The sequence below is a fragment of the Oncorhynchus mykiss genome, chromosome 5, assembly GCF_057628025.1.
Source record: "Oncorhynchus mykiss isolate SJ-2025 chromosome 5, ASM5762802v1, whole genome shotgun sequence".
In the NCBI taxonomy this organism is placed as follows: domain Eukaryota; kingdom Metazoa; phylum Chordata; class Actinopteri; order Salmoniformes; family Salmonidae; genus Oncorhynchus; species Oncorhynchus mykiss.
Window position 1 is genome coordinate 53,479,138 of NC_143026.1, and position 26,828 is coordinate 53,505,965.

Sequence of the window (26,828 nt, forward strand, 5' to 3'; positions counted from 1 at the left end):
AGCCTCGGTCTGATGCCATTAAAAGGTAATGTACCACCTTCACAAGTGCAGTCTCAGTGCTATGATGCGGTCTAAAACCAGACTGAAGCATTCAAATCCTGTGTGAATTTAAGTATGCTCTCTCTAATTCTCTCTTTCTTTCTTTCTCTCTCTCGGAGGACCTGAGCCCTAGGACTACCTGACATGAGGACTCCTTGCTGTCCCCAGTCCACCTGGCCTTGCTGCTGCTCCAGTTTCAACTGTTCTGCCTGTGATTATTATTATTTGAACATGCTGGTCATTTATGAACATTTGAACATCTTGGCCATGTTCTGTTACAATCTCCACCCGGCACAGCCAGAAGAGGACTGGCCACCCCATATAGCCTGGTTCCTCTCTTGGTTTATTCCTAGGTTTTGGCCTTTCTAGGGAGTTTTTCCTAGCCACCGTGCTTCTTCACCTGCATTGCTTGCTGTTTGGTGTTTTAGGCTGGGTTTCTGTACAGCACTTTGAGATATCAGCAGATGTACGAAGGGCTATATAAATAAATTTGATTTGATTTGATTTGGAAGGGCATCAAGGAATCTTTGTGTTGTCTGTGAATTTATAGCATGACTTTTGATGCTCCTTGGTTGGGGTCTGAGCAGATTATTTGTTGAAATTGCAAACATAATAAAATGGTGGTCCGATAGTCCAGGATTATGAGGAAAAACATTAAGATCCACAACATTTATTCCATGGGACAAAACTAGGTCCAGAGTATAACTCTGACATTGGGTAGATCCAGAGACATGTTGGCCAAACCCATTGAGTCGATGATGGCTCCGAAAGCCTTTTGGAGTGGGTCTGTGGACTTTTCCATGTGAATATTAAAGTCACCAAAAATTAGAATATTATCTGCTATGACTACAAGGTCCGGTAGGAATTCAGGGAACTCAATGAGGAATGCTGTATATGGCCCAGGAGGCCTGTAAACAGTAGCTATAAAAAGTGATTGAGTAGGCTGCATAGATTTCATGACTAGAAGCTCAAAAGACGAAAACGTAAATGTTAGCAACATCTCCGCCTTTGCGGGATGCACGGGGGATATGGTCACTAGTGTAACCAGGCGGTGAGGCCTCATTTAACACAGTAAATTCATCAGGCTTCATCAGGCTTAAGCCATGTTTCAGTCAGGCCAATCACATCAAGATTATGATCAGTGATTAGTTCATTGACACATTTTGAGATGTGAGGTATCACCATCTCTTTCAATAATGATAGGAATGGGGGAGGTCTTTATCCTAGTGAGATTGCTAAGGCGAACACCGCCATGTTTAGTTTTGCCCAACCCAGGTCGAGGCACCGACACGGTCTCAATGGGGATAGCTGAGCTGACTACACTGACTGTGCTAGTGGCAGACTCCACTAAGCTGGCAGGCTGGCTAACAACCTGCTGCCTGGCCTGCACCCTATTTCATTGTTGGGCTAGAGGAGTTAGAGCCCTGTCTATGTTGGTAGATAAGATGAGAGCACCCCTCCAGCTAGGATGGAGTCCATCACTCCTCAGCAGGCCAGGCTTGGTCCTGTTTGTGGGTGAGTCCCAGAAAGAGGGCCAATTATCTACAAATTCTATCTTTTGGGAGGGGCAGAAAACAGTTTTCAACCAGCGATTGAGTTGTGAGACTGCTTTAGAGCTCATCACTCCCCCTAACTGGGAGGGGGCCAGAGACAATTACTCGATGCCGACACATCTTTCTAGCTGATTTACACGCTGAAGCTATGTTGGTGATACTCTGACTGTTTCATCCTAACATTGTTGGTTCCAGTTTTAGCGCTAGCCAGCACCATCTTTAGCCTTAACGTCGGTAGCCCTGCCCCCTGGTAAACAGTGTTTGATCGCTGGAAGATTTGTTTTAAGTCTAATACTGAGGGTAATGGAGTCGCCAATGACCAGGGTTTTCATTTTGTCAGAGCTAATGGTGGGAAGCTTCGGTGTCTCAGACCCCGTAACGGGAGGAGTAGAGACAAGAGAAGGCTTGGCCTCAGACTCCGACTCGCTGCTTAATGGGGAAAACCGGTTGAAAGTTTCTGTCGGCTGAAAAAGCGACACCGGTTGAGCATTCCTACAGCATTTCCCTCCAGAAATCATGAGAAAGTTGTCCGGCTGCGGGGACGTGCGAGGGGATTTATACTAACGTTACTATCTGTACTTACTGGTGGCACAGACGCTGTTTCATCCTTTCCTACACTGAAATTACCCTTGCCTACCGATTGCGTCTGAAGCTGGGCTTGCAGCACAGCTATCCTCGCCGTAAGGTGATCGTTCTCCTGTATATTATGAGTACAGCGACTGCATTTTGAAGGTATCATGTTAATGTTACTACTTAGCTTCGGCTGTTGGAGGTCCTGACAAACCACGTCCAGATAAAGCGTCCGGAGTGAAAAAGTTGAATGACAAAAAGTTGAGTGAGGGAAAAAACAAAAATATAAACGGTAATTAAAAAGTAAAAACCGTAAAGTTGTCAGCTGGCAAAGTAAGGTTGGCAACAAAACGCACAAAACACACAGCAACACGTAAACAAGTCTGCAAGTCTGCAAGATGTGACGGGAAATGGCCTCACAGCTAATGATCAAAGGCACCAGCCTGCCAATGGTCCAGAGCTGAGGGAAAGACACCACCTCACTCTGCGTCCGTGCGCTCCGGTGATAGATCTCCATCTTGTTCATCTTCTATAGATAGCTTAGTCACCAGGAGCATTAAGTATTGGTATCACGTTGTTGTGGACAGAATGCTTTGTCATGACTTTACTTTCATTAATCTGATGACTGTTATTTATTTAATTCACTGACTATGTTTAATTGTTACCCGATTAAATTAATCATGTAACAACTAACTCATTAGGAATTTGGGGCATCACGGAAGAGGTTGTTTAAAGATTGACCATCTCCCGAATTAAACTCTAAAAGGTTTTTACCTATCACATTCATAAAACAGTCAACGTATTAATCCTTACTTCTTATCATATCATCATTCTGAACAGTCGTAACCTCATGCATAAGCAAAACCCCCAGTCTTACTCATGATTCAGTACTACACAAATTTGTTAAATGTTTATTTACTAGCTAAATAAATAATAACACAGAATAAACAAACACCCTTTACATGAGTCAAAGGTCCTTAGTGGACTGACAAAATATGGCGGCTTGTACACAACGAATGAAGACGGTGGGGAAGAGAGAGAGAAAAAGGGACACTTATCGGGGATATATTTTAGAAATATTCTCACATTAATCATATACTTTGTATACGAACCGCCGCCCATTTGGAATAAGAAATGTTGAATGTATTTACGTGTGAGCGTTTTTGTCCATCGTGTAGTCCTAACCAGAACTATAGAGTTCACTCTGTTCCATTCGCTCCTGAAGCTGATTATTTGAAGATAAGCTAGCCAGCACTGCTGATGGTTCCAGTGGGGTGGTGAGAGTAGCGTACTACGGTGATTTGACAAGAGTAGTAGGATGGTTTGAAATGTTTGAGATATTTGTCTCAGGACAGCTAATCAGCTACACCAATGATTGTCTGAGGTGAGCTTTTTGCCTACACCTCGTGTTGATTATTCAGGTTTCAAGATTCAGACCACTTCACACGCACTGCTGCAACCTGGCAATGTTCCGGTCTGAAATGTTAATTCTTAGTCAGTCCTTTCAAGCACTCTGGTCGAAAAGAACGGGTCCATCAGGCTGACACGCTCTTCTGACCTCACTTGGGGCGTGGCTACCTAATGTGCAAAGGATATGATCGGAAGTCATCTCTTATGACTCCTAAAATCACATTCATATCTTAACAAAAATACTGTCATTGTTTTTCATATCAAATGCACAACGTATTGGATGAAGACAGATAAAGGGGATATACTTGCCAAGTAACAGTATTTCATCCATACAGTTTTTAATGGCACTAGCTCCACCCCTGGGGTGTTGTTGACTGGATCCTCAGACAGTTGTTTGACCCCTATTAATTCAGTTCTCAGGTGTTGTTTAGTGCTCCTCTTTTAATCTAAGTTGTCCTCTTAACGGTTTATTCAAGTTTAGCATGTGTACACGTGTATGCGAATGCAGCAGGTGGGGTCAGATTTTTTGGAGCAATGTCCACTTTCCTATTCATAGTAGCCTAAAGTGTTAGTTATAATGTACAGGGTGCTTCAAGGAGGACCATAGCTTGCTGGTTCCTGGTACAAAAAGGCTGAGAAACACTGAATAGGATGTCAGATTTGTTTGAATCTTCTTATCAATAAAACACATTTATTTAAAGGGATAGTTCATCAGAAATGTATGTTTGGGTTTAATTAATCTTACCTTGAGCTGTGTCTGTAGGCCAGTAGTGACAGCATCCACAATAATCCGTTGTTTACTTTTGCCACAGCCAGGAGCATGCTTAGCATCTTCCCCCAAAAATATATGTAATCTATGGTACCGATGTTAGCAAAGCTGCACAGCAGGCCGAAACTCCCTCTGTGAGTATTGTGGATGCTGTCACTACTAGCTTACAGACACAACTCGAGGTAAGAGGAATATGATCCAAATAATTTTGGATGAACTACCGGTTTAAGTATAGTATTTATTTGGTCAATATCCACAGTTATCATTTTAGTGGCATTTGATATAGCTACATCTTCCCTTGTTAATAAATTAGAAGTAGAAGTCAATGAAGTGAAAGTGATACACCATTCTGTCTATTCTTCAGCCAGGTCACCCATGATTACAAGTCAGTATTCGATGTCCATCCATGTTTGAGGACGTAGGCCACTAGGGGCAACAGTGAGCGCAGTTACGTTCAAGTAGGTTTTGGTATGCTAAGGCATTGTGGACAGGGATAGCTGATGGGCGTAGGCATCTCCCTCTGATTCCAAAGGTTGCAAGTTTGAATCCAGCAATATAATGTTATTTTTGGTTTAAGCCTATCCCTTAACTCTTACCTTAACCATTAATGCCCAACCTTAATATTTTAGAGTTAGTTAATGCCTAAAAGTAATCTTAAAACCTTTTGAGAAACATGGATACCATTTGAACATCTTGGCCATGTTCTGTTACAATCTCCACCCGGCACAGCCAGAAGAGGACTGGCCACCCCATATAGCCTGGTTCCTCTCTTGGTTTATTCCTAGGTTTTGGCCTTTCTAGGGAGTTTTTCCTAGCCACCGTGCTTCTTCACCTGCATTGCTTGCTGTTTGGTGTTTTAGGCTGGGTTTCTGTACAGCACTTTGAGATATCAGCAGATGTACGAAGGGCTATATAAATAAATTTGATTTGATTTGATTTGGAAGGGCATCAAGGAATCTTTGTGTTGTCTGTGAATTTATAGCATGACTTTTGATGCTCCTTGGTTGGGGTCTGAGCAGATTATTTGTTGAAATTGCAAACATAATAAAATGGTGGTCCGATAGTCCAGGATTATGAGGAAAAACATTAAGATCCACAACATTTATTCCATGGGACAAAACTAGGTCCAGAGTATAACTCTGACATTGGGTAGATCCAGAGACATGTTGGCCAAACCCATTGAGTCGATGATGGCTCCGAAAGCCTTTTGGAGTGGGTCTGTGGACTTTTCCATGTGAATATTAAAGTCACCAAAAATTAGAATATTATCTGCTATGACTACAAGGTCCGGTAGGAATTCAGGGAACTCAATGAGGAATGCTGTATATGGCCCAGGAGGCCTGTAAACAGTAGCTATAAAAAGTGATTGAGTAGGCTGCATAGATTTCATGACTAGAAGCTCAAAAGACGAAAACGTAAATGTTAGCAACATCTCCGCCTTTGCGGGATGCACGGGGGATATGGTCACTAGTGTAACCAGGCGGTGAGGCCTCATTTAACACAGTAAATTCATCAGGCTTCATCAGGCTTAAGCCATGTTTCAGTCAGGCCAATCACATCAAGATTATGATCAGTGATTAGTTCATTGACACATTTTGAGATGTGAGGTATCACCATCTCTTTCAATAATGATAGGAATGGGGGAGGTCTTTATCCTAGTGAGATTGCTAAGGCGAACACCGCCATGTTTAGTTTTGCCCAACCCAGGTCGAGGCACCGACACGGTCTCAATGGGGATAGCTGAGCTGACTACACTGACTGTGCTAGTGGCAGACTCCACTAAGCTGGCAGGCTGGCTAACAACCTGCTGCCTGGCCTGCACCCTATTTCATTGTTGGGCTAGAGGAGTTAGAGCCCTGTCTATGTTGGTAGATAAGATGAGAGCACCCCTCCAGCTAGGATGGAGTCCATCACTCCTCAGCAGGCCAGGCTTGGTCCTGTTTGTGGGTGAGTCCCAGAAAGAGGGCCAATTATCTACAAATTCTATCTTTTGGGAGGGGCAGAAAACAGTTTTCAACCAGCGATTGAGTTGTGAGACTGCTTTAGAGCTCATCACTCCCCCTAACTGGGAGGGGGCCAGAGACAATTACTCGATGCCGACACATCTTTCTAGCTGATTTACACGCTGAAGCTATGTTGGTGATACTCTGACTGTTTCATCCTAACATTGTTGGTTCCAGTTTTAGCGCTAGCCAGCACCATCTTTAGCCTTAACGTCGGTAGCCCTGCCCCCTGGTAAACAGTGTTTGATCGCTGGAAGATTTGTTTTAAGTCTAATACTGCGGGTAATGGAGTCGCCAATGACCAGGGTTTTCATTTTGTCAGAGCTAATGGTGGGAAGCTTCGGTGTCTCAGACCCCGTAACGGGAGGAGTAGAGACAAGAGAAGGCTTGGCCTCAGACTCCGACTCGCTGCTTAATGGGGAAAACCGGTTGAAAGTTTCTGTCGGCTGAAAAAGCGACACCGGTTGAGCATTCCTACAGCATTTCCCTCCAGAAATCATGAGAAAGTTGTCCGGCTGCGGGGACGTGCGAGGGGATTTATACTAACGTTACTATCTGTACTTACTGGTGGCACAGACGCTGTTTCATCCTTTCCTACACTGAAATTACCCTTGCCTACCGATTGCGTCTGAAGCTGGGCTTGCAGCACAGCTATCCTCGCCGTAAGGTGATCGTTCTCCTGTATATTATGAGTACAGCGACTGCATTTTGAAGGTATCATGTTAATGTTACTACTTAGCTTCGGCTGTTGGAGGTCCTGACAAACCACGTCCAGATAAAGCGTCCGGAGTGAAAAAGTTGAATGACAAAAAGTTGAGTGAGGGAAAAAACAAAAATATAAACGGTAATTAAAAAGTAAAAACCGTAAAGTTGTCAGCTGGCAAAGTAAGGTTGGCAACAAAACGCACAAAACACACAGCAACACGTAAACAAGTCTGCAAGTCTGCAAGATGTGACGGGAAATGGCCTCACAGCTAATGATCAAAGGCACCAGCCTGCCAATGGTCCAGAGCTGAGGGAAAGACACCACCTCACTCTGCGTCCGTGCGCTCCGGTGATAGATCTCCATCTTGTTCATCTTCTATAGACAGCTTAGTCACCAGGAGCATTAAGTATTGGTATCACGTTGTTGTGGACAGAATGCTTTGTCATGACTTTACTTTCATTAATCTGATGACTGTTATTTATTTAATTCACTGACTATGTTTAATTGTTACCCGATTAAATTAATCATGTAACAACTAACTCATTAGGAATTTGGGGCATCACGGAAGAGGTTGTTTAAAGATTGACCATCTCCCGAATTAAACTCTAAAAGGTTTTTACCTATCACATTCATAAAACAGTCAACGTATTAATCCTTACTTCTTATCATATCATCATTCTGAACAGTCGTAACCTCATGCATAAGCAAAACCCCCAGTCTTACTCATGATTCAGTACTACACAAATTTGTTAAATGTTTATTTACTAGCTAAATAAATAATAACACAGAATAAACAAACACCCTTTACATGAGTCAAAGGTCCTTAGTGGACTGACAAAATATGGCGGCTTGTACACAACGAATGAAGACGGTGGGGAAGAGAGAGAGAAAAAGGGACACTTATCGGGGATATATTTTAGAAATATTCTCACATTAATCATATACTTTGTATACGAACCGCCGCCCATTTGGAATAAGAAATGTTGAATGTATTTACGTGTGAGCGTTTTTGTCCATCGTGTAGTCCTAACCAGAACTATAGAGTTCACTCTGTTCCATTCGCTCCTGAAGCTGATTATTTGAAGATAAGCTAGCCAGCACTGCTGATGGTTCCAGTGGGGTGGTGAGAGTAGCGTACTACGGTGATTTGACAAGAGTAGTAGGATGGTTTGAAATGTTTGAGATATTTGTCTCAGGACAGCTAATCAGCTACACCAATGATTGTCTGAGGTGAGCTTTTTGCCTACACCTCGTGTTGATTATTCAGGTTTCAAGATTCAGACCACTTCACACGCACTGCTGCAACCTGGCAATGTTCCGGTCTGAAATGTTAATTCTTAGTCAGTCCTTTCAAGCACTCTGGTCGAAAAGAACGGGTCCATCAGGCTGACACGCTCTTCTGACCTCACTTGGGGCGTGGCTACCTAATGTGCAAAGGATATGATCGGAAGTCATCTCTTATGACTCCTAAAATCACATTCATATCTTAACAAAAATACTGTCATTGTTTTTCATATCAAATGCACAACGTATTGGATGAAGACAGATAAAGGGGATATACTTGCCAAGTAACAGTATTTCATCCATACAGTTTTTAATGGCACTAGCTCCACCCCTGGGGTGTTGTTGACTGGATCCTCAGACAGTTGTTTGACCCCTATTAATTCAGTTCTCAGGTGTTGTTTAGTGCTCCTCTTTTAATCTAAGTTGTCCTCTTAACGGTTTATTCAAGTTTAGCATGTGTACACGTGTATGCGAATGCAGCAGGTGGGGTCAGATTTTTTGGAGCAATGTCCACTTTCCTATTCATAGTAGCCTAAAGTGTTAGTTATAATGTACAGGGTGCTTCAAGGAGGACCATAGCTTGCTGGTTCCTGGTACAAAAAGGCTGAGAAACACTGAATAGGATGTCAGATTTGTTTGAATCTTCTTATCAATAAAACACATTTATTTAAAGGGATAGTTCATCAGAAATGTATGTTTGGGTTTAATTAATCTTACCTTGAGCTGTGTCTGTAGGCCAGTAGTGACAGCATCCACAATAATCCGTTGTTTACTTTTGCCACAGCCAGGAGCATGCTTAGCATCTTCCCCCAAAAATATATGTAATCTATGGTACCGATGTTAGCAAAGCTGCACAGCAGGCCGAAACTCCCTCTGTGAGTATTGTGGATGCTGTCACTACTAGCTTACAGACACAACTCGAGGTAAGAGGAATATGATCCAAATAATTTTGGATGAACTACCGGTTTAAGTATAGTATTTATTTGGTCAATATCCACAGTTATCATTTTAGTGGCATTTGATATAGCTACATCTTCCCTTGTTAATAAATTAGAAGTAGAAGTCAATGAAGTGAAAGTGATACACCATTCTGTCTATTCTTCAGCCAGGTCACCCATGATTACAAGTCAGTATTCGATGTCCATCCATGTTTGAGGACGTAGGCCACTAGGGGCAACAGTGAGCGCAGTTACGTTCAAGTAGGTTTTGGTATGCTAAGGCATTGTGGACAGGGATAGCTGATGGGCGTAGGCATCTCCCTCTGATTCCAAAGGTTGCAAGTTTGAATCCAGCAATATAATGTTATTTTTGGTTTAAGCCTATCCCTTAACTCTTACCTTAACCATTAATGCCCAACCTTAATATTTTAGAGTTAGTTAATGCCTAAAAGTAATCTTAAAACCTTTTGAGAAACATGGATGAACGTCTAATTCTGAAGTGAGACTGTGAGAGCTAGTTGATATTCTTACAGTGCAAGTGTATTGTAATATGCAATGAATGATCAATTTGAGTTCAATCTGATAAATTGTTATATGGTACCACACACCCATTTCCAGGGGCCTTTTCAGGCCTGTTGTTGTACTTGTCATAGGTAGTAATTTAAAGCATCAGTGGGAGATTGAAATTAGTTCCCACAATATGGTCTGGAAAGTCGACAGCCTTCATTACATTGACAGATAGTGTTTGGACTTCCTCCCTTCCTATATTTTCTTTACTGTACATAAATTCAGAACAAGGACCCCTTGTCTTAGTTAGCATTCTTGTTCAGGGTTCAATATTGTCTAATCCTAACCTCTGATCAGACATCATTCTTTGTTTAAAATGCAAACCTGAGGGTAAACAGAGCAATATGAGCTAAAAGTATGTGATAATATGTGAGAAGTATTTGAGAATAGACATAGGTGGGCATAGGCACCAAGGACATGTCATGGACGAACAACACCACCACTCTTGTCAAGAGGGCACAACAGCGTCTCTACTTCCGAAGGCGGCTGAAGAAATTTGTCATGCCATCCCGGGTACTCTCCAAATACAACCGCTGCACCATCGAGAGCTTCCTGACCGTTTGCATCACGACCTGGTATGGGAATTGCTTTGTCCACAACCACAAGGCCCAGTACATCACTGAAGATGGCCCAGTACATCACTTGGACTGTGCTCCGACACATCCAGGACATCTACTCGAAACGGTGCCTGAGGAATGCCTGCAGCATCATCAAGGACCCAACACACCCCAGCCACGAGCTGTTCACTCCCTTACTGCCGGACAGATGGTATCGGAGCATGAGGCTGATACCAACAGGCTCAGAGACAGTTTCAGTCTAAAAGCCGTCAGACTGCTGAGCACTTGATCTGGACTGACCACATGCTCTGATCTTCGCACCTTAGCATGCACGCTGGCACGCACGCTAGCACACACACACACACACACACACACACACACACACACACACACCACAACTGCTGCTACCAGACTATTGTTATGATTGCACAAATTAAACTCTTGACCCCAATCCCCCCTTCCCCAAAACACGTATAAATACTAGACTATAAATTGTGCCTTTCTGTATTGTACGTATGCTAAAATGTGTATTCTATTCTACTGAACCATTTACTTTCTATTTGTATTCTTATCTTTGATTATTTCTTATTGTTGTTGCATTTTCGAGAAGGAACCTGCAAGTAAGAATTTTGTTGGACGGTCTATCAAGTCACATGCGCCAAATACATCAGGTGTAGGTAGACCTTACCGTGAAATGCTTACTTACAAGGCCCTAACCAACAATGCAGTTAAAAAAATACGAATAAGAACAAGAAATAAAAGTAACAAGTAGTTAAAGAGCAGCAGTAAAATAACAATAGCAAGACTATATAAAGGGGGTTCCTGTACAGAGTCAATCTGCGAGGTCACTGGTTAGTCGAGGTAATTGAGGTAATATGAACATGTAGCTATAGTTATTAAAGTGACTATGCATAGATAATAACATAGAGTAGCAGCGGCATAAAAGAGGGGTGGGGGGGGGGGGCAATGAAAATGGTCTGGGTAGCCATTTGATTAGATGTTCAGGAGTCTTATGGCTTGGGGGTAGAAGCTGTTTAGAAGCCTCTTGGACCTAAACATGGAACACCTGGTACCGCTTGCCGTGCGATAGCAGAGAGAAGAGTCTATGACCAGGGTGGCTGGAGTCTTTGACAATTTTTAGGGCCTTCCTCTGACACAGCATGGTGTAGAGGTCCTGGATGGCAGGAAGCTTGGCCCCAGTGATGTACTGGGCCGTATGCACTACCCACTGTAGTGACTTGCAGTCAGAGGCTAAGCAATTGCCATACCAGGCAGTCATGCTCTCGATGGTGCAGCTGTAGAACCTTTTGAGGATCTCAGGACCCATGCCAAATCTTTTCATTCTCCTGCGGGGGAATAGATTTTGTCGTGCCCTCTTCACGACTGTCTTGGTGTGCTTGGTGTGCTTTGTTAGTTTGTTGGTGACGTGGACACCAAGGAACTTAAAGCTCTCAACCAGCTCCACTACAGCCCCGTCATTGAGAATGAGGGCGTGCTCGGTCCTCCTTTTCCTGTAGTCCACAACTACTATGTCTTGATCACGTTGAGGGAGAGGTTGTTGTCCTGGCACAACACAGCCAGGTTTCTGACCTCCTCCCTATAGGCTGTCTTGTCGTTTTGGTGATCAGGCCTACCAAATGTAATGATGGTGTTGGAGTCGTGCGTGGCCATGCAGTCATGAGTGAACAGGGACTGCAGGAGGGGACTGAGCACGCACCACTGAGGGGCCCCTGTATTGAGGATCAGCATGGCGGATGTGTTGTTACCTGCCCTTACCTCCTTGTTGAGGCCCATCAGGAAGTCCAGGATCCAGTTGCAGAGGGAGGTGTTCAGTCCCAGGGGCCTTAGCTTATTGATGAGCTTTGAGGGCACAATGGTGTTGAACGCTGAGTTGTAGTCAATGAATAGCATTCGCACATAGGTGTTCCTTTTGTCAATGGTGTTGATTCGAGCCACGACCAGCCTTTCAAAGCACTTCATGGCTAAAGATGTGAGTGCAACGGATCTGTAGTCATTTAGGCAGGTTACCTTAGTGTTCTTGGGCACAGGGACTATGGTGGTCTGCTTGAAATATGCTGGTATTACAGACTCGGACAGGGACAGGTTGAAAATGTCAGTGAAGACACTTGCCAGTTGGTCAGCGCATGTTCGCAGTACACTTCCTGGTAATCCAGCGTTTTTTTGTTCTCAGCTCCTACTTTTCCCAGTCTCTCTACACTCGCCCTCTTGGTTTTGACCCTTGCCTGTCCTGACTCTGAGCCTACCTGCCTGACCACTCTGCCTGCCCCTAACCCTGAGCCTGCCTGCCGACCTATGCCTTCACCCCCCACCTCTGGATTGTTGACCTCTGTACCGTTGTACCACTTCTGGTTTACTGACCCCTGTCTGCCTTGACCTGTCTATTGCCTGCCCCTGTTGGAATATTAAACCATTGTCAATTCGATGTGTCTGTATCTGGGTCTTACCTTGTTTCCGGATAGCTTCCCTTTGTAGTGTGTAATTGTTTTCAAGCCCTGCCACATCCGACGAACGTCGGAGCCGGTGTAGTATGATTCGATCTTAGTCCTGTATTGACACTTTGCCTGTTTGATGGTTCGTCGGAGGGCATAGCGGGATTTCTTATAAGCTTCTGGGTTAAAGTACCGCTCTTTGAAAGCGGCAGCGCTAGCCTTTAGCTCAGTGCGGATGTTGCCTGTAATCGATGGCTTCTGGTTGGGGGGGACGATGTCATCGATGCACTTATTGATGAAGCCAATGACTGGTGTGGTGTACTCCACAATGCCATAGGAAGGATCCCGGAACATATTCCAATATGTGCTAGCAAAACAGTCCTGTAGCTTAGCATCTGCTTCATCTTAGCATCTGCTTCGTCATTTAAAATAAGAATTATTTCTTAACTGACTTGCCTAATTAAATAAAGGTAAATCTGACCACTTTTGTATTGAATCACTGGTGCTTCCTGCTTTAATTTTTTATAGAATTATGGTCAGATTTGACAAATGGAGGGTGAGGGAGAGCTTTGTACGCGTCTCTGTGTGTGGAATAAAGGTGGTCTAGAGTTTTTTTCCCCTCTGGTTGCACAGTTACATGCTGATAGAAATTTGGTAAAACATATTTAAGTTTCCTTGCATTAAACAGGGGTGTCAATAATTTTGACCCCTACATTTTTGAGAAAGAAAGTATAACGTGTTAAACTAAATATCTTTCTCTGAGCAATTTTATTAGTATAAGATAATATAATTTCCCTTTTTTTTAGCAAATAATATAGCTGAGTATTTGAATAAGTTATTTTATACAATCATGTGTATCTCGTTCATACGACTAATAAAAACGAATAAAAACAAATAAATGAATAAAAACTCAAAACTTGATCTTTACGTTCAACCGAATACAGTAGCTACCACTATATGTGTTTTATCATTTCTATCGTCTCAAAATGCTACCCCCAATGAGCTATATTTACAAACAAAAACATGCCATCACAAATGCATTGGATTATTCTTGGTTTGGTTAATCTATTCCGATTACAAACATGTTACATTTGCATGAGATATGAGTGGGAGGATTTCTGCATGTGCATTCAGTCGGGTCAGAAATGATTGACACCCTTGATAAAGATGACAAAAAAATGACTGTATAAAATGTATTACTCAAATACTTATCTATGTTATATGCTCCAAACAAATTGGGAAATTATATTATTTTATACCAATACAATTGCTCAGATAAAGAGATTTAGTTTAACACGTTATACTTTTTTTCTCAAAAAGGTAGAGGTCAAAATTATTGACACCCCCGTTTTCAATACCTTTCAATACCTCACATGTGGATAACTGATCCTTTTTCTAAAATATTTTATGAGTTGGAGAACACATTGGGAGGGATCTTAGACCATTCATCCACGCAGAATTATTCCAGATCCTTCGTCTGCGCTTATGGACTGCCCTTTTTAATTGAAACCACAGGTTTTCAGTGGGATTCAAGTCCGGGGACTGGATTGTGGCCAATTAACCATTTCTTTGTGAATTTTGATGTGTGCTTGGGATTATTGTCATGCTGGAAGATCCACTTGCAGCCATGTTCCAGTCTCCTGTCAGAGGCAAACAGGTTTTTGGCAAAAATGTCCTGGTACTGGGTAAAGTTCATGATGCTGTTGACCTTAACAAGGGCCACACCCTTACAAACCAAAAAATCACTTGACATTTTCACAAGTCAGACATAGGGGAAAAACAGACACGTGGTTTAACTTAATTCAATTGTATTTTTCTAATTATCTTTCCCCAAAATGTTTGTATATTGTCCCATACAATAATCTGTACTCTTATTTTTATGTTCCTAATTTTTTAAATATACATTGAATTTTGCCGACCCCACTGCAGTTCCCCTTGACCCTAATTGGGATAGCGACGCCAACTTTGAATAGCACTGCCGTAGGGGATGGGAAGCCCCTCAGTACGTAGTAGGCCTGTCCACTCAATGTCCTTGTAAGCTTTGGCCCTCTAGGTGGTCTCGTTTCATGATCCATCCACTTCCCATCACGAAGTTGTCCATTCCTCCTGGGATTTCCCTCAGAAGCCTTGAAGTTCAGTTCTATAACGCAATTGGTGTGGGACTGATCAAAGGAAGACTGTCATAATCAGGAAGGCCTCGCAGCTTTTGTTCTTCCGTAACAGGGCCACTTTCTCCTCGACGGAGCAACATTACGCCTTCACAATCCTGGGACTACAACCTCTCAGCCCCGGTCATCTCTGTATCGCAGCCTACGCTTGCCAATATCAGCTGGTTCACTTTGGAGATGAGGTCCTCATTGTCATCGGCTGGTAGTCCTGTCACTATAATGGACACATCTGCGTCAAACGTTGTTGTTTTGGCAGCGCATGTTCTCCCAGACTATAAGGATTCTACACAGGTCTCCAGACATCGAGGGCTATGTGGTCTCGTAACTGCTTCATGTTATTCTCCAGGTTAGTCAGCCAAGCTGTGTGATTGCCCTGGATGGCTTTCTCCAAAGATGTACATAAGCTGTCAACTTTGCTATTTTTTCAATGCTCAGCTTCAATTCGTCCATCTTTTTTTCCATCTTTGTACTTAGGCTCTTTATTTCCATAATGAGATTAGCCATGCGGATGGTACTTTCTTTGATAAATTCTGCTCCATGTTTTTTTCACCACTGCGTAGTCTCAGGAGTCCACGTGTTTTAGCGGCTGGGTGTTTTTGTTATTGCTGTTCAAGGTAGCTAGCTTAGTTTGCACCTAGGCTAGCTAGCCAGCTACTGTAGCTCATCAAGCAATCCCCAAAAGGTCTGTCAGTTGACTGTCTTTCAACCTCACAGGATTCAAACTTCAGCTGCCTCCATTTATGGGCCGATCTTTATGTTTTAAACTTTCATCATTACACATCACCCCTTATTACTGTGGCCGAACCCATCAATGCTCTGATTGGTGAACCACTGATCCATTCACAGCTCTTTTATGTTGGCAATGGACACTCACACAAACAACGCTTTTAACATACAGTGTTTTCAACATACACATTTGACACACACAATTATTTTGTGCAAGTCAAGAAAACTTTTACATTAAAAAGATGAGAGTTTGGTCCAAGAAAGAAGCTGCAGTGTTTCACTGTGTAAACCGGAACCAGAAGTCTCATCCTGTGGTGTGTAAATGAGTAAAAGTGCTATAAACAACCATATACACTGGTCAAATACCAGGGATGAAGCATCCCAGCAGTTGAAATTTTGTAATTACAACCAGTTTTGCCCAGTTTTGTCAGCTGGAAAGGTCTTTATTAGCTAGATGGTGCACTGAGGCTAGTAGTATATCGCCCGCCTTCATTTGAGATCATTTGCCAGGATTTGTATGCACCATTACCTCGTTGTAATTATCACCCTCAGTTCAATTTTGGTTGGCTTACGGCTAAGAGGTCTGGTTTTAGCCGCCCAAAAAAAGGAAATAACACTTATCCAAAATACTTTGATGGAGTGCAATTGCCATTTAATGTCTATGGTTATTGCTCACCCATACAGTACACAGCTCCAACTCAAAGGAACACATCTTTCAAATTAAAAAGTGACATTACAATGTTCTTCCTATTTGTGTGTTTTATATAACAAGGAAAATCCAAATCAATCAAATCCAATTTGCAGTATGTAGACTTTGTTTACGTCATTATGATGAAAGCCTGGGTCTGTTTTTAATTAGTTATTTTTTTATTTTTTACATATAACCTCAAAACTAAGGTCTCCTCATTTTTCCTTGATGACTACAAGGAAACCAAACAACCTTTAATCTCATCCATCTTCTGAATGGTTTATTTGTCAAAACCTTCATTTTCTCGTACACTCTCCAGAAAGCGCTCACTCAGGTTTGAATGTCTATGTCAGATAAACGTTGGAGGGACATCCGTAACATTATCATGCCACTCCACTAACAAAAAGAAGTCTGGCGTTAAAGCATACAAGGGGGATGGGGTGAGATGGGAAAAGGGTTCAAGGTGAGAGCTATTTCCCATTCATCAAAAAACAGATCATAGGAGTGTGTTGATGGATAGAAATCCTCTGACCTTCTGCTTTTGTTTGTGCAACGAGTGGAGTTTGTGTGCCGACGACAATAATGTACAAAATTGCAGGGACTGTTAATTTTGTCAGAGATGTCAGGCCTAATAGTGTCATTCTGAATGGATTGCATGTATCTAGCTAGCTAGCCCTTTAGCAATGGATCCTACTGCTGAAGAGTGGCGCTGAAGGAGATGGTTGCCATTTTACGATCCCTTAACCAAATGTGCTATTGTGTATGTTTTTTCATGTCATTTGTTACTTATTTTGAGGAGTCAGACTTGAGAATGAAGATTACGTATGTAACCACGGTTATGTGAGCTATTGGTATCACTCCGTGGCGGAGGGATACATCCGAGTTGAGGAGTTACCTGTGTCACGGCTGGGTCCGCCTCCATATATAGACCCCATGGCCGCGACACTACATCATTTTTGAGGCGCCTCTAGCCCCGTAGAAGATTGGAGTGATCCATATAGATTGGAGTGATCCATATAGATTGGAGTGATCCATATACATACGTAACCTTCGTTATGTTTCACTATATTGGATCACTCCAATATATTGGTATGCCCGTACCAGATTTAGTCAGTGCTACAGTAGAGAGACCTGGCCAGCAAGCGGCGAAGTCCCAGCGCGGGGTCAAGACGCAGGCAGGGGGTCCTTGCACAGTCGGGGAGGCAACACCCAGGACCGCTAAACCAACTGCAGAGAGAGGTGCCACATTACCCTATAGTACCTAGCAAAGGCGCAAGAGGAAGGGCAGCACAGATATCATCGAGGGGCACTCCTCTCAGTAGAGCCCAGGACGCAGCCACTCCTCGTGTTGAATGTGCCACCACCGATCCCAGCACTAGCCTGCCAGCCAGGCGGTATGCTGTCGTAATCGTGTCCACGATCCAGTGGGAGAGCCTCTGCTTTGATAGCCCAGCCCCCAGGACTCTCTCACCATAGCAGACAAAAAACTGGTCTGTTGTTCTCACTGACCGTGTCTACTCCACACAGGCAGCCAGTGCCCGCACAGGGAACAGCATGCCGGAGGGAGGCTCAGACTCCCCCGCCACTGCCGGGGGTTCGTAAGCAGACAGGACAAAAGGGATGTTCACATGCCTGTCTGACAGAACCTTCGGGAGGAATGAAGGGTTGGTACAGAGAGACAGATACGGTTATGCGAGGTTCATGGAAGTAATCGCTACCAAGAAAGCCACCTTCATAGAGAGGTGTTTCAGGGAGGCCGATTGCAAGGGTTCAAAAGGCGGCTTTGCCAAAGCTGCCAAAACCACATCCAGATCCCAGCTCGCCGTTGAGCTGGTCCTAGCTGGACGCAAGCGACAAACTCTCTTCATAAACCTGAAGACCAAGGGATGTCGCCCCTCTGGCCTGTCAATCCACCCCACATGGCAGGAAGATATAACGGCCATCTCAGTATAGAGGCTGCCAAGCCCTGATCCAAGCGAGACTGCAGGTATTGGAGGACATACTGCACCCTGCATAACTCAAGAACAACCTCAATACCAGTGCACCAAGAGCAGAACAACTGCCAGCGCAACTGGTAGCGGTGCCCTTGCGCTCTACATGGTGTTCATTACACCCTCCTGTAGTCCTATCATGTACTGTTGGTTTCCGTTCAGCAGCCAAGCCCACAGACTGAGGCGGTGCGGTCTCGGATGCCACAGAGTTCCCCCAGCCTGAGACACCAGGTTGGGTCTCAGGGGTAGTTGCCAAGGTGTCCCAGACAACAGGGACAGGATAAGGCTGAACCAGGGTCGCCTGGGCCAGTATGGGGCCACCAGCAGCAGACAATGCTCCGACATCCTGGTCCTGTCCAGCACAGCCTGGATCAGGGGAAAAGGAAGGGAATGTGTAAAGCTCCAACCCTGGCCAATCGTGAACCAGGGGATCCAAACCCAGAGGCCCTGGTGGCTCCAACATGGAGTACCTCAAGGGGCAGTGTGCATTGTCCAGGGAGGCAAACAGGTCCACCTGCACCCTCCCGAACCTGTCCCACAGGTGCTGCACCCCCTGGGGATGTAGGCTCCAGTGTTCCAAGGTGGCGGGCCCTCCCTCAAGAGCATATTTGCTGCCACATTCAGGATGCCAGGTACGTGCGCTCTGCGTAGAGATGCTAGACGTCCCTGAGCCCAGAGAAGGAGCTCCCGTGCTATAAGATGGAGCCGGTGGGACCTCAGTCCACCCTGATGGTTGATGTATGCCACCATTGTGATGTTGTCCATTCTCACTAGGACATGTCTTCTCTTCAGATGTGGAAGGAAAGACCACATGTACAGCAGTACAGCTCGGAGCTCTAGTGTATTGATGTGCCTTCCGCTCCAAGGGGGTAGCCAACAGCCGCTGGCCGACCTGCCCTTGGTGACACCCCCCCAGACAATCTGGGAGGCGTCTGTGCTGACCAGCTCCCGGCGGCACATCCTCAGCATCACCACCCCACTTGAGAGAAAGGAGTGACAGCTCCACCTCAACAATGCCCTGAGGCACTGTGCGGTCACCCACAGCTGGCAGTGACGGTGGCGTTTCGGGTGGAGCTGGTGGGAGCTGAACCACCTTTGAAGAGGCGGGAGATGGAGCAGGCCCATGGGAACCAGCAACGAGGCCGCCGTCAGCAAGCCCTACAGGAGTTGGCAGGTCAGGGCAGATACCACCCACCCCTGCCGCAAGTGGTCGAGGCAAGATAAGATCGCCTGAACCCTTCTGGTCTACAGGCTTGCTCTCATGAGGACTGAGTCCAGTTCCATGCCAATGAATGGCACCCTCTGGGTGGGCATCAGATGACTCTTCTTGTTATTTATAGTAATGTCCAGCCCGCCGATGTGGGTCAGGAGCATGTCTCTGTCTGACAGGACCTGGGTCCTGGTCGAGGCACAAATCAGTCAATCATCCAGGTAATTGAGGATCAACAATCATTGGGACATGAGAGGTGACAGGACAGCGTCCATGCACTGTGAAAGTGTGGGGTGCCAAGGAGAGGCCGAAGGGAAGAACCATGAATTGATGAGCCATCCCTTCGAAAGCGAATCGGAAGTACTGCCAATGAGCTGGGTGAACAGGAACATGGAAGTACGCATCTTTCAGGTCCAGTGTCACAAACCACTGGTCCCTGGACATGGCCTGCAACACACAGGCTGGGGACAGCATGTGAAACCTCAGCACCTTCAGGTACCCATTGAGGTTGCGGAGGTCCAGAATCGATAGAACCCACCTAGTCGTTCTGATGTCTCATGAGGGGATCTCCAGTCGCATGGTTTTCTTCTTCAGGGTGTCGGCCACCGTGGTGAGACGAAGGAAGCACGCCCGTACCCCTCGATCATTGTGGACAACACCCAGGGGAAAGGGTGTTGACCCTTGACCCTCTGCAGGGGAAAGAACAAGATATAAAAAAATGCAGGGTAATTAGCAGAGAACACACGCCTATGGCGTGGGGAGCAGCATGTTAATTAAAGCAATTCACAGCACACAAATAGAACAAGCAAGTCGGCAAAATGTGTAAGGTAAATTGCAGTTTGTGGCAGCAAGAGCCATGATGGAGGCCACTGTGTTCTTAAGGAACTTCAATGCAGCACCCACTCGTAGCACGCGCTCCAGCAGGTATATCTCACTGGTCACTCCCAAAGCCAATTCATCCATTGGCCGCCTTTCCTTCCAGTTCTCTGCTGCCAATGACTGGAACGAACTGCAAAAATCACTGAAGCTGGAGACTCATATCTCCCTCACTAGCTTTAAGCACAAGCTGTCCGAGCAGCTCACAGATCATTGCACCTGTACATAGCCAATCTGGCTAACCGTCCAACTTCCTCATCCCATACTGTATTTATTTATTTATCTTGCACCTTTGCACTCCAGTATCTCTACTTGCTCATTCATCTTCTGCACATCTACCATTCCAGTGTTTAATTTCTATATTGTGATTACTTCGCCACCATGGCCTATTTATTGCCTTAACTCCCTTATCTTACCTCATTTGCACTCACTGTATATGGTCTTTTTGTTTTCTTTTTTTCTACTGTATTATTGACTATGTTTTGTTTATTCCATGTGTAACTCTGTGTTGTTGTATATGTCGTACTGCTATGCTTTATCTTGGCCAGGTTGCAGTTGCAAATGAGAACTTGTTCTCAACTAGCCTACCTGGATAAATAAAGGTGAAATAAATAAAAATGCAGCAGACATTTTTTGGTACCCTTCCCCAGATCTCTGCCTTGACACAATCCGGTCTCGGAGCTCTGCATACAATTCTTTCGACCTCATGGCTTGGTTTTTGCTCTGACATGCACTGTTAACTGTGGGACCTTATATAGACAGGTGTGTGCTTTTCCAAATAATTTCCAATCAATTGAATTTACCACAGGTGGACTCCAATCAAGTTGTAGAAACATTTCAAGGAATATCAACGGAAACAGGATGCACCTGAGCTCAATTTAGAGTCTCATAGCAAAGGGTCTGAAAACGTACTGTATGTACTGTAAATAACATATTTCTGTTTTTAATGTGGAAAATTTTCAAAAAACCTGTTTTAAATCATTCATTATAGGGTATTGTGTGTAGATTGATGAGGAAAATGTTTTATTTAGTACATTTTAGAATAAGTATGTTACGTAACAAAATGTGGAAAAAGTCAAGGGTTCTGAATACTTTCCAAATGCACTGTATAGACTCAAGGGTGTCATCCCAATCAACCTTAGCATCACTTGTTTACATGAAGTTTGCATATACATTTTCATCCTTATGTAATTATAGCTTATAGCTCATATTTTCATTATTATTATTATTATCATCAGTGGGGCTGTGATTTTGTGGGGTTAATGCGAATACATTACATACCTTATTCAGTGTTCATGGGGGTTGGCATCAAAGGAGATCTGTTTCATATCAATAAACAGTTAGGAGCAACACTTGCACCTTAGCAGAAACATGTTTACCAGGAAAATAGTTATTAGCCTAACATGATTGTGACAAAAACGTTTCTAAAGTATCCAATATGACTTCAACATGTTGAAATGTGTGATGCAACTTGTATCTTTCAATGTCTCTGAACCTAGCCTGATACCAGATTTGGTTGTGAGTGCATGCAGCCTGGCCACTAGTGGCATCAGTGAGCGCAGTTACCTTCAAGTCGGTTTCGGTTTTGCTAGGGGGTTGTGGATGGGGATGGCGGATGGGCGTAAGCATCTGCCTTTTATTCTAAATTAAGGTTGGAAGGTCGAATCCAGCGATATAAAGTTTTTATTGATAACTTTGTTTTAAGCCTATCCCAAACCTTAATCCTTACCTTAACCATTCAGAGTTAATGACTAACCTTAAGAATTTGAAGTTAATGCCTTAACTTAAACCAAACCTTGAACATTCGGAGTTAATGCCTGAACTTAACCGTAAACACGTCAACATTTTACATTTGGAAGAACTTCAAATTATTACAGTTGAGAAACATGGATGAACGTCCAATTTTGACGTGAGGCTGTGAGAACTTGTTGCTTGCATGATAGCACTGACTGGCACTAAGTGTACTCTGAACCAGTTTGTGTAGGTCAATTGCAGTGCAGTCAGTGTGCACAATGAAGACATAACAAGGGGGATTTTACTTGACTGACTGAATTGTTGTCCATTTGAAGCTGAGGACACTGAAGCTTTTTGCAGCGCAGTGAAGATTGTTGGGCGCTTCGCGTTGAAGTGGGGTCTGGTAGCGCACTTATCGCGGCGGGCTACCTCAGTTAAAACACCGGCAAAAAATACATGGCAAGAACTCTTGCGTTTCAGCACCTAAAACAAGGACAGTTCCTTTCCTTTCGCGAAACCTTCAACGCCTCAACTAGAGGGGGCAATTGAAACATTCCGCTCCTTTTTCCAGAACTCTTTGCACATATGAACACTTCCAGTGTAGCCTAGTGTATCTGTATTGCACGCCTAAAAGTAACCTCCAAATCCATCGTCGGAGAATCAGCAACTGACTTTGAGCTCAATATGTACCAGGGACATTTGCAGGTAAGATGATTTGTTCCTTTTAACATAAATGCATTCGATTTGTATGTGAGGGTGTATACCAGTAATCTACATGGCAATTCAGTATAACATTCTTTATCTAGTCTAGTTCTGGAACAGTACCTGGGCTTGAGGAAACGACCAATATGACAAGAACTCATTTCACGCCCAGGATCCTTCAATTCAAAGTATCATTAACCAGCTCTGCAAACATGGTTAAGTTCAGAGTCAAGGTTAGGGTTAGGTAATTGTTATGATTAAGGTAAGGGTTGGGATCAGGTTTTAGGGTAGGGGCGGCACAGTTATTCGGGATTTCTCTAACCTCAAACAATTATGCCAAGTATGTCCAGGTGACTGGAAACAGTAGTATGGGAGACATAGGAACCTGATGTCAAATTATTTGGGAATATAGGCTTTGCTCACCCAATATAGTTAATTTGTGACTTTTTTATATGGTCCTAAATTAAGCCATATCAAGCAAATACAGAGTTCATTACACATAGCTCATGTCAGTGGTTAATTTTACCTCAAGAGAGCTCTACCCACATGCAATTGATTGATTTTGAGACAGTGAAACTGGGAAAGAGATCAAATCAAAATCAAATAAAATGTTATTAGTTACATGCACCGAAATCAACAGGTGTAGACCTTACAGTGAAATGCTTACTTACGAGCCCCTAACCAACAATGCAGTTAAAAAATAAAAATAAAATGTGAATAAGAAATAAAAGTAACAAGTAATTAAAGAGCAGCAGTAAAATAACAATAGCGAGACTATACAAAGGGGAGTACCGGTACAGAGTCAATGTGTGGGAGCATCGGTTAGTCGAGGTAACGTACTGGGCCGTATGCACCCTCTGTAGTGCCTTGCGGTTGGAGACCGAGCAGTTGCCATACCAGGCAGGGATGCAACCAGTTCTTGATGGTGCAGCTGTAGAATCTTTTGAGGGTCTGAGGACCCATGCCAAATCTTTTCAGTCTCCTGAGGAGGAATAGGTTTTGTCGTGCCCTCTTCACGACTGTCTTGGTGTGCTTGGACCATGTTAGTTTGTTGGTGATGTGGACACCAAGGAACTTGAAACTCTCAACCTGCTCCACTACAGCCCCGTCGATGAGAATGGGGGCGTGCTCGGTCCACTTTTTCCTGTAGTCCACAATCATCTCCTTTGTCTTGATATATTATAGGCTAGGACCTACAGTGATAATATCTGTAAGATGAATAGTTCCTTAGCAAGAAAGTAACAAAACTGAATTTTCAGTTGATGATGGTTATACTAGACCTATCTCATGGTCATCTTTTTGTCTGCATAACAAATCCCAATTTTAACATCTTCGTCAGATAGATATAGCCAGTTGATTCAGAGATTCACGTTCATTCTACAGTTATTGGTTGTGTAACAAAGGCCCTCTCCAAACATAGCTTATGGCATTAAGGACCAGTTAAATATTCCATAATGTAATACTCAAGCAGCTGTGTTGATCTGAAACATATGGGTAGTCTGTTTTTTCTTTTCTTATGTAGAGAAACTGAGTATTTGCTTTAGTTGGAGAGTTTGGCAAACAACAGTATAGCCCTCAGAAAATGTTGGAAATGAACAACTAATATCACGGTTCATATCATATTATATCTATAATCTTGTTAGTGTTTTGAGGCAGAAAAAGGCCACAGTAGTCCAACTCTTGCTTGGTCTCATCTCATGACTGACGTCTTATAATTGTAATCATCCTTACAACCTATATTCTTAATCCCTATAACAAATCATTAATATGTTATTAGATAATTTCCCGGCAAATTCTATTCAGGATAATGTCACATATCTGTCAAGAGTAATAGGGTTAGTCAAACAATGTATTGTAACATTTATTTATAGATACAATTGAATATATTCGATAGGATAAAACAGCCAGGACAGTGACATACTACTTAGGGATAGTGTGAATCCAAGCTGTTTCTGTTTTGAATGATCATATACTTTCTAAGTGTCCCATCTCATGGTTGGAACACATTTGTCTATGGCTTTGTTTTTAGATCATAGCAAGTAAGCAATACAGGATAACACATTTTCCATGTTTGTTTATGAAGTTAATTTAGCTGCAAAACTAAAAAGATCTGTTCAAAGAGAGCACTTCATTCACGAATGACAACACTTTTCTCCTATAAGCCAATTTCCAGTCTATGCTGTTTATTCCTTTGTTAAAGGGTGCTGTAAATGCCATCAGCACAAACTGTGCTGTCTGTACCTTATCTTTTGTTCTGACATTTATGTGAACTCAATTTCTAACATGGAAGGATGTGGATGATACTACAGTGGCTTGATTGTGAAGATGTTGTTTACAAATCACTCGCAAAATGTGTGGAATTAAAAGTAATTTTTTACATGGTAAAGTATATATTTTTCACTTTACTTTATGCCTGACAGCCAAGTCTTGAACACATTTAGTTGGGCACTGTATTCATCTATCTGGATATAAAGTTAATAGATGCCAGGATATGCCTGCTTTTTAACAATTCATAGAGTGGATGTGACCTTTGGATAGAGTCTTGAGACTCAGAATAAATCATTGTGAGTTGTATGCTGTGTTTTCTTGTGCTGTCTGCATTATGTAGCTCAGACTCTTAAGAAGATTGCATACTGGTAAGTAACTGCAGTAGCGCAGAACCTTTCAGTGGGTTCTCTAGTCAGACCTATCGTCTACCTTCCCTATACCTGGAAATCAGAGGAGGCTAGTGGGAGGAGCTATAGGAGGATGGACTCATTGTAATGGCTCGAATGGAATTTGGCAATGGAGTAAAACACTTGGTTTCCAGATGTTTGATGTGCTTGATGCTATTCCATTTGTTCGATTCCAGACATCACAATGAGCCCATCCTCCTATGAGCCCTTTGTCGTGTCTGGACTATCATTAAATGTGAAGACTGATTTCTATCAAATCAGTTCTCTAGATTTAATGATTAAGTGATTAAACTAATCATGTAAACGTTAATTAACTAGGAAGTCGTAGCACCAAATGTTAAGATTTCCCAAACATAACTCTTCAGATTTTTTAATATCTGATCAATTGCAGTCTTCTATTAATGAATTATTACCTCATCAGTTCTCATTACTGAGCATCTCAAACCATTGGATATCTGCACAAACCCTAGCCTAAATCATGAACCAGCAATATACAATATGGCTTAATTATTTATTTACTAACTAAATAATCACACAAAATTATATAATAAACAAACAGTAGATATTTGGGTTACTACATGATACAAAGAAAAGGTCCCTAGCGGACGAAGCCGATATGACGGCTTGGTAGACAAAGGAAAGGGGTGGGGACTGAGAGAGCGGGAAAGACAAAATGGATTAACTACATACAGTTAATAATTATATTAATTGAAATGCAAATCCTTTGCACATGAACGGCCGCTCATTCGAGAATAATTGCAATGTCTGTATTTACGCCCGTATGTTGTTGTTGTCTTCTCTGTTGGAATCACCGGTCCGTCTGCTGGAGAGTCAGTTCATCAGAGAGTCTCTGGTTAACTTCCCCAGAAGTAACAATGTCCTTCCTGGTTGTATCTTTCTCCGCGGCTCTGGATAGTGTCTGTTGTAATGGATATGTCAGGCCTACAGATGGTTGTTGCATAGAACAGAGGCTTCCGCGGTTGTCGGTTTTCTCGTCTAGTACAATTTCCAGCTGCAGACTAGTAATTGTACGTCTAAGATTTGCTCTTATTCTGCAGTCATCGATAGTCTCAGAGTTTAACCATTTACAGCCGTGTAGCCAAAACTACACGCTGTATGGTCTCCGTGGCCAATAGAATTGTAGCCATTCCAATGTGTGGATCTCCATCCTGGCATTCTCTGACTTAATGTACATTTTGTAGGAAGTGGGTT

At 43.2% G+C, this 26,828-nt stretch overlaps 1 pseudogene; it reads right to left on the bottom strand.

Annotated features, from left to right (window-relative positions):
- Positions 1–18,521: 18,521 nt before the first annotated feature.
- Positions 18,522–19,544, bottom strand: LOC149983511 (uncharacterized; annotated as a pseudogene).
- Positions 19,545–26,828: the final 7,284 nt, after the last annotated feature.